This window comes from Hypanus sabinus, unplaced genomic scaffold (assembly GCF_030144855.1).
Source record: "Hypanus sabinus isolate sHypSab1 unplaced genomic scaffold, sHypSab1.hap1 scaffold_1232, whole genome shotgun sequence".
In the NCBI taxonomy this organism is placed as follows: domain Eukaryota; kingdom Metazoa; phylum Chordata; class Chondrichthyes; order Myliobatiformes; family Dasyatidae; genus Hypanus; species Hypanus sabinus.
The window spans coordinates 73,970-83,329 of record NW_026779295.1 but is presented as its reverse complement, the minus strand read 5'-3'; positions in this window follow the sequence as shown (position 1 = coordinate 83,329).

Below are 9,360 nucleotides of genomic sequence, written 5' to 3'. Positions count from 1 at the left end.
TGATGTGGCTGAACCGAGGCGAGATAGCCGATCCTTTGCTGAGAGCAAGGAAAACACAAGCTTCGATCGGTGTCAGCACCGTGCGAAAGCCAGTTGCAGGTGCTGAGGTTTGGGCAAGATTGAGTCTGTGTTTTACTTTAGTAGCAACGTTAGATCTGTGAAGGGAGCACTGGTCTGAACTGCCCAGAGAAATTACTCTTGCCAATGGAACTGTTTTGTACGCTGACATTAAATTTCTTATAATGGACTGCACGAATCCTAATCTCTGAAAAAACTTCACGAGAATGAGCGTGAAGTCTGTTATTGCAACTACGGGGTAATGGGATCAGATTTAGCTAACTGTACGGACAATAGCTATGTCACCAGTAATATCACAACTTCTGCTGATGGCAGTTACAGAGTCGGCTGGCAGGCTGAACAAACGCTGTCAAGGGGTTATTACAATTCGGCATATGTAGTACCAAATAAATACCATCTGCCAGCGTTGAAGGATAAGGGAGACTGAGCAACGTTACTGGATTGCAGTGTTCCTGTTCTGGGACCGTGGATAGACATGAAAAGCCAGAGAAAGTAGCACCTCCTAGTGGCCACATATTTTAATTCCGCGTCCCATTCCCATTCTGATATGTCTATCCACGACTCCTCTACTATCACGATGAAGCCACACTCAGTTTAGAGGAACAACACCGCATATTCCGTCTGGGTAGCCTCCAACCTGATGGAATGAACATTGATTTTTTTCTAACCCGTTAATAACCTTCCTCCCTTTCTTAGCCCATCCCTGATCGATTTATTCCCCACCCTCCCTTTTTACGGAGACACTAATCTTACCTCCACTAATGTCCACCTTTAAGTACTCACCTTGGCATTTTAAAGTTGCTCCTTGTCATATTTGATACTTACACGCTGGGTAAGTGAATCTGCTTGTCTACTCCTCTCTTAGATTTATAAACTTCTACCATTTCACCTGTCAGCCTCCTTCACTTCGTGGAAAACAGTCCAAGTCAGTATGATCTTTCCTTGAAACTGAATCCCGCGGTCCAGGTAACATTCCTGTGAATCGTTTTTGCATCGTTTCAGCTTAACCACATCCTTCCTCTCGTGGTGACCAGAACTGCACAGGGTACTCCTGGTGTGGTTTCATTATTGATTTGTACAACTGCAATATTATGTCCCAGCTCCTCCCAAAGCCTTTTGCCGATGAAGGCAAGCATGACGTGCACCTTCTTCACAACCTTGTCTACCTGTGTTGGCACCTTCATGAAATTATGTACCTGTACCCCAAGTCTTTCTTTTCGTCAACAATCCTCAGGAACTTATTTTTCTCTGTCTGTGTCATAACCTGCTTTAACTTTCCAAAATCCATCATTGTGCATTTGTCTGACACTGTAACAAAACCTCTCTATTTCTCTACAGCAATAAATATCAATGAACCATTCACCTCTGAACCTTGGTCATATATGTTTTTATGAACCACTCACTACACCCATCTCTACTTTGTTGTGCAGGAGAACACATTGACGCCTCTCTATTTCTCTCATTGACAATTTATCTCTACATAAATAATTGTCTGACTTTTGTTTCCTCCTGCTTCTCTGCATGCCATCACACTTTACCACATTAAGCTTCATTTACCAAGTATTCTTCTCACCAGCTTCCCCCTGTCTTGTTGGAGAGACCAAATGTTCAATCACAACATGTCCCCTCATCACGTTCCCCATCATTGACACCGTGGATTCCGCACATTCTGCCTTTCCATCGGGTCATTAATATCAATAAGTCATTGATGATCCAGAACTGGTCCCTGGAAAACTCCACCAATTATATCCTCCTTACACGTTATTCTGTCTCAGTATGATAACCTGACTTCAATCAATATTAACACACTTCCTTCCCAGCACAGAGCTCTTGTCTTGTGCACTTGCCTTACATGTGGTAAATGCTCCAGAAAGTACTAAGACACACTTCTCCAACTTCCACTATAAAGTCTCAAAACTCTGGTATCACACAGAATGCTGGTGGAATGCAACAGGCGAGGCAGCATCTATAGGGAGAAGGGCTGTCGACGTTTCGGGCCGAGACCCTTCGTCAGGACTAACTGAACGGAAAGATAGTAAGAGATTTGAAAGTGGGGGGGAATGCAAAATGTCAGGAGAAGACCGGAGGGGGTGGGGTGAAGCTGAGAGCCAGAGAGGTGATTGGTAAAAGGGTTACAGAGCTCGAGAAGGGAAAGGATCATGGGACGGGATGCCGAGTGAGAAGGAAAAGGGGAGGGGAGCACCAGAGGGAGATGGAGAACAGGCAGAGTGATGCGCAGAGAGAGAAAGAAAAAAATAAAGGGAGAAAGGGGAAAAAAAAACTAAATATGTCAGGGATGGGGTAAGAAGGTGCATTAACGGAAGTTAGAGAAGTCAATGTTCATGCCATCAGGTTGGAGGCTAACCAGCTGGTATATAAGGTGTTATTCCTCCAACCTGAGTGTTGGGTGAAGGGTCTCGGCCCGAAACGTCGACAGTGCTTCTCCTTATAGATGCTGCCTGGCCTGCTGTGTTCCACCGGCATTTTCTGTGTGTTGTTTTAATATTCAGTAACCCAGGTTACAGGGTCCAAGACCAGGTTCCAGATGGACAGGGTGGTGAAGAGGGGTTTGGAACACTGTCCTTCAGTCAGGGCACCGAATATAGAAGCTGGGAAGAAATGGTGCAGATGTACACCACGTTGGTTTCGCCGTATTTTGCAAATAGAGTTTAGTTTAGGTCGCCCTGCTGTATGATAGACACCATTCCGCTGGAAAGAGTGCAGAGGAGATTTACTGGGATGTGACTGGATCTCAAAGGACTGAATTGTGAAAGGTGTTTTGGACAATTTTCCCCGGAATGTCAGAGAATGAGTGCTGGTATTGCAGAGGTGTATTGCAGTGTGGGTCGAATAAAACAGTCTTTCTGCCAGTGTTGGGGAATCAGGAACCGGAAGGCATTGGTTTAAGAGGAGATCTAATAGGAACCTGAAGGACAACATTTCCAAGCACAGGCTGGTCAGCAAATGGAATGAGCTACCGGGGGAGTGGTTGAATCAGGTACATTGAAGCAGTACTCGGACAGGCTAATGGGAAGGAAAGGTTTTGAAGGATATGGGTCAAAAGGTGGGAAATGGGAAAAGGACGGAGGATAACATTGTTCATAATATCGTGGTGAGGCGGTTACAGACCAGAAGCTCAGATGGGAATTTTGGTCAGTGTGGACCATTTGAGCTGAAGACTTGTTTCTGTGCTGTGTGAATCTGGCTGTAAACCCTCTTGGTTTAGTTCAATGACATTAAACTTTTCTAAATGACTTGTCATTTCTTCACAGGTTATAGACTCCAGTACAGTTACCTACTTTGTTTTCCTTTCTCTTCCACCCTTCAGCAATGGTTTTCAGCTCCACTGGGACCTTTCTGTAACAGTGATTTTTGACAGATTCCAATGTCTCTACTTTCTCTCCAGCCTTCCTGTGAAACCGTCTGGTGCAGGTCGTTGGGAACTGGATATTTTTGCTTTTAGTCCCATTAGTTTATCACCCCTGATGGTGATTGCTACACATTATGGCACAGCATTGAAATGTCACCGTTAGATATCTATAGGATGTTTGCTGTGTCCCCACTGAAAACACCAATGGAAATTATTGAGTTAACTAATCTGTTTTTTCCTTGATATTTTTATCTTTTGTCGCATCATGAGTTACAGGAAAAATCCCGACTGTTTTGTCCACCCTGTCATTGCCTCTTTGTTTGTTCTCTGATTTAATATTTACCTTGAACTCTTTTAACCACAGACTGTTGTTTGCTCTCTGTGATTACTCTGTCTGATCGGGATAAATGTCGGCTCTAACGAACCTTCTCCTTAAACATCTGCCACTGCTCATATTCAGGATCCTTCACCGCAAGAACTCTCTGTAATACCACCTCATTACACAGATTACAACTGAAATGGCATGTTCCTGGGTAAATAAACTACTGTATGAAACTGTCTCTGACCATTCCACAAATTCCTCTTCCACTGTACCAGTTTGATTATTTTAATCAATAAACAAACAGAAGCAAACACACAGAGAATGTTGGAGGAACTCAGCAACCAGTCGACAGCTCGGGCTGGGAACCATCATTCTGATTAAAGAGAAAGAGACAAAAGCCAGAATTAGGTGATGGGGGAGGAGTAGAAGGACAAGTGAGTGCGGGAGGGGTCTGGTTTCTGGAGGAACGATTATGTGAAGAGCTGTGACAGGCAGAAAAGGCAAAGAGATGAAGAGAAAGGAATCTAACAGGAGAGACGCAGGACCACGGGATTACACAAAAGAGATGGAGAGCCAGACAGAATTGATGAGGAGGTCATGGCGGTGCGTGAGGGGAAGTGAAGGAGTAAATAGCCACCAGAATGGGGTGGGGGGATCCGAAGGAACGTTGAGGTAGAGTGGGGGGAAGAAGCACAGGATATTCATCTCTTGAATTTGAAGAAATCAATGTTCATGCCGTCGAGGTTGGAGGCTACACAATCGGAATAAGAGGTGTTGTTCATTCAACCTATACTTGGCCTCATCGCAGCAGGAGAGGAGGCCATAGTCAGACCTGCTGTTGATGGCCCTCCGCAGGTCAGGTTCGACCATGGATATTGTACCTTCGCGGATGAAAGTCAATATGCAAGTCAGGGTAGTACGATACATAAAGCAAGCTGTTGCCCATGCAGGGGTGAATGCTCTCCACGCAGCTGATGATTCCAGACCAATGGTCAAGACCGATGCAGTCAGGCACCAGAGGTGTCTCAGAATTAGCGGTGTGCCTCGAAGTAGGGATGACCGTCTCTAACGACATTTGAAATATTTCTGTCACAGCCCTAGCTGTATCTACACTAACTTCCCTCAAGGTCCTAGGGGAAATCCTGTTAGGACCCGAAGGCTTTTGCCATTTCATATTCGTTAAAAGCGCCAGTACTTCCTCTTTTTTAGTCATCATAGTTTTCACAACTACCATACTTGTTTCCCTTATCTTACACGATACAATATCCTTCTCCTTATTGAATACCGAAGAAAATAAATTGTTCAAAATCGACCCCATCCACATATAGCTGTCCACTCTGATTCTCTAAGGGACCAATTTTCTCCCTTACTATCCTTTTGCTATTGATATAACTGTAGAAACCTTTAGGATTTATTTTCACCATACTTGCCAAAGCAACCTCGTATCTTCTTTTAGCTTTTCTATTTTCTTCCTTAAGATTTATTTACATTCTTTATATTCCTCAAACGCGTCACTTACACCATGCTGCCTATATTTATTATAGACCTTTCTCTTTTTCGAAATAATCTTCCAATGTCCCTTGAAAACCATGGCTCTCTCAAACATCTCACACTCTCTCAAACCCGGACTCCAGCACCATCAATACTGGTTCCAAAGACCATGGAATGGCCCCGCCGTCGATCTCGGCTGCCACAGCAACCCAGGGCATATTCAAAATCCGGACTCCAGCATCATCAATGCCAGTTCCAATGACCATGGACACCTTCAACGCGATTGCGCAGACCCCAACTGCGACTCCAGCATTGAACTCCAGGCCGGGTCTTCACGTGCTGCGGTTGTGACTCCTGTCTGACCTTCCCCAAGCACCACTCTGCAATCTCCTCTCCCTCAATCCAATCGTCAGCTCCTGGACCCTCAGAGGCTCCACCTTCCTCTCACCCTAATCCTCCGCTCTCCACCGACTTCACCAGCCTCTCCCCTGTGATCTCATCTCTCATCCGTGCCGGGTATTTACCATCCCCTCCGACATTCAACTCTCTGAGGCAGAGTGCTCTGTCCTCAGCAAAGACCTCATCTTTGTGCTCCTTCGCCCACACCTCAGCGAGTTCGGCGTACGCCATGATGCTGAACTTTTCTTCCGCCGGCTCCGTCTACGAGCCTAATTCTTCGGCAAGGACTCCCACCCCCACCCATGACCCGTCTTCAACCAAACTCCTCTTCATGGACACCCCGCTCTGGTCTTCTGCCTGCTCTGGATCTCTTTATTGCTAGCTGCTGACGGAACATCAACCATCTGGACTTCACCGCACCTTGTTCCACTTCCAACCTCACTTCTTCCGAACGCTCTGCTCTCCGATCCCTCTGCACCAACCCCAAACTCAGTATCAAACCCACTGATAAGGGGTCGCTGCTGTGGCCTAGTGTACTGACCTCTACATGGCCGAGGCACAGCGACAACTCACTGATACCTCCTCTTACTTACACCTCGATCATGACCCTACTAAGGAGCACCAGGCCACTGTCTCCCACACCATCACCAACCTTGTCAGCTCAGGGGAGCTCCTATCCCCTGACACCAATCTCATAGTTCCCACACCCCGTACTTCCCGTCTCAGCCTCCTGCACAAGATCCACAAATCTACATGCCTGTCCAGGTAGACCTATTGTCTCAGCTTGCTTCTGCCCGACCGGACTCATTTCTGCGTATCCTGACACTGTTTTATCCAACCTTGTTCAATCCCTTCCCACCTATGTTCGTGACACTTCTCATGTTCTGAATTTTTTCAGTGATTTTTAGTTCTATTGCCCCCCACTGCATTATTTTCGCCATAGACGTGCAGTCCCTATATACCTCCATCCCCCACCAAGAAGGTCTTAAAGCTCTCCGATTATTTTTGGATTCCAGACCAAACCAATTCCCGTCTATCACCACTCACCTCCGTCTAGAGGAATTCGTTCTCACTCTCAATAATTTGTCCTTTGGCTCCTCCCACTTCCTCCATACCAAAGGTGCAGGCAGGGGCACCCGCATGGGTCCCATCTACGTCAGCCTTTCTGTTGGCTTTGTGGAGCAGTCCATGTTCCAAGCCTATACGAGTATCTGCCCCCCTCTTTTCCTTCGCTACATCGACGACTGCATTGGTGCTGCTTTCTGCACGCATGCTGAACACGTTGATTTCATTAACTTTCCCTCCAACTTCCATCCTGTTCTCAAATTTACCTGGTCCATTTCCGACACCTCCCTCCCCTTTCTTGATCTTCCTGTCTCCATCTCTGGAGACGGCTTATCTACACATATCTTCTATAAGCCGACTGAATCTTACAGCTACCTGGACTATTTGAATTCCCACCATGTTTCTTGCAAAAATGTCATCCCCTCTTCGCAATTCCTGCGTCTCCGCCGCATCTGCTCTCGGGATGAGGCTTTTCATTCCAGGACGAAGGAGATGTCTTCCTTTTTCTATATACCGTCTGGGCAGCATCCAACTTGATGGCATGAACATTGACTTCTCTAACTTTCGTTAATGCCCCTCGCCTTCTTACCCTAGCCCTGATTTAGTTATTTCCCCCCCCCCGCCACTTTTTGTTCTCTCTCTGTCCATCACGCTGCCTGTTCTCCATCTCACTCTGGTGTTCCTCTCCACCTTTCTTTCTCCCTAGGCCTCCCGTCCCATGTTCCTTTCCCTTCTCCAGCCCTGTATCCCTTTTGCCAATCAGCTCTCTAGCTTTTTGCTTCAACCCACGCGCTCAGGTCTTTTCTTATATTTTTGCATTTCCCCCTCCACCTCCTATTTTCAAATCTCTATCTTTTCTTTCAGTTAGTCCTGACGAATGGTCTCGGCCCGAAACATCGACAATGCTTCTTTCTATACATGCTGCCTGGCCTGCTGCGTTCCACCTTCATCTTGTGTGTGTTTCTCGAATTAGCAGCATCTGCAGATTTCCTTGTGTTTACATTGATTTCTTACAATTTTAAAAGTAAGGTTGCTATTAATTGATACCAAATTATTCAAAGGAAAATGTTCATTCTTATGAAAATTTATTTTATGTCCTGAAAACTGGCAAAAACAGGAGAATGAAGGAAGTACGAAAGGTAATGAAGTCTTAACATTAGAAATTTAAAGCAAAAGGTCATCGGCATAATGCAAAAGTTCTAAAGAAAGGACATATTTGACACAGCTTTGTGGACCAAGAAGCCTGTATTGTGCTGTTGCAATTCTACGTTCTGTATGTTCCTATTCTACCTGTTTCCTCAACACTACATGCCCTTCCACGAATCTTTCTAACATCTGAAACTTGGCAACACAGCCATCTATTCTATCATATAAGTCATTATATACAGCAAAAAAAAAGAAGTGATCCCAACACCGACCACTGTGGAACACCACTGGCCACTGGCAGGTAACCGGAAAAGGAGCATTTTATTCCCAATTGCTGCCTCTTACCAATCAGCCAATGACCTGACCATGTTAATAACATTCTAGTAATATCATGGGCTCTTACTTTTGTAATCAGCCATCTGTGTGGTAACTTGTCAAAGGCCTTCCTGACGTCCAGATAAACAAAATCCGCTGCATCCCATTTATCTATCCTACTTGTATTCTCCTCAAAGAATTCCAACAGGAAGACGTGAATTATTCAACGAGTAAATAAATAGACTAAGCTCAGAGATAGTGCTTAGCCGATGACGAATTATTTTGACACAACTAAAGCATCCATTTATCACTGACTGAAGAGTCGTGGAAGATTGAAGATTGTCACCATCCAGACTTTAGGTGATCCTAACCCTCTGTGCAATTCCCAATCTACAATACAAGGTCAGCAATATTCATTTGTTACTGAAAGCTTGGAGCCATAAAAATGTTATAAAATAAACATTTAACATTGAATCGGATAGAAAACCTGATTCATAAAGGTTTGGATACAGGAGGAAGTGGTTTATGATGAATGTTAAATTGTGTCAATGCTTAAAATAAGGGATAGCAAAAAATAAAGGCCTGAAAGAGGACCACAAGCTTTAGGTTTGGAGGCCATTGTGCCTCAATGACCCTGAGTTCTATGTTGTCTGGAGACAGGGGCTTCCGCTTTGGCTCTCGGCAGTATCAGCCGTACCAAATAGGTCAATAAGTCGAGGCCAGGCTAAGAGAGGTCCACGGGTCTGGGCGTTCAGCCAAGGAATAACAACTCTGACTAGTAAGACCAAACTGCTCCAGAAACAGCAATGAAGAATTATTCTAGATCTGAGTGTAAGGCTTCTCCTCAGTCTCCACGTGGGATGTGTACTGGACTGCACTGAAACCCAAGAGGAAGCTAGTGACATGGTGAAGAAAGCCCTGACCACGGCCAGAGAAGGAAGACATTTATTTCTGCCCTAACTGTCAGTAGTGTAATTGGCAGAAAATATAAATATAATAGTTGCACTTGGACTTTTAGCATTTTTCATTCTCAAATTATAACAGCTCAGAAGTGGTAGTCGGATGCAGCAAATTGAAGTACTTTATTACACAGAAGGAAACAACTCCAATGTCATGATGAACATCCTCTTATCATTAGTCGTGTGCTCTGAATCATTCACCAGTAAATGCTGAT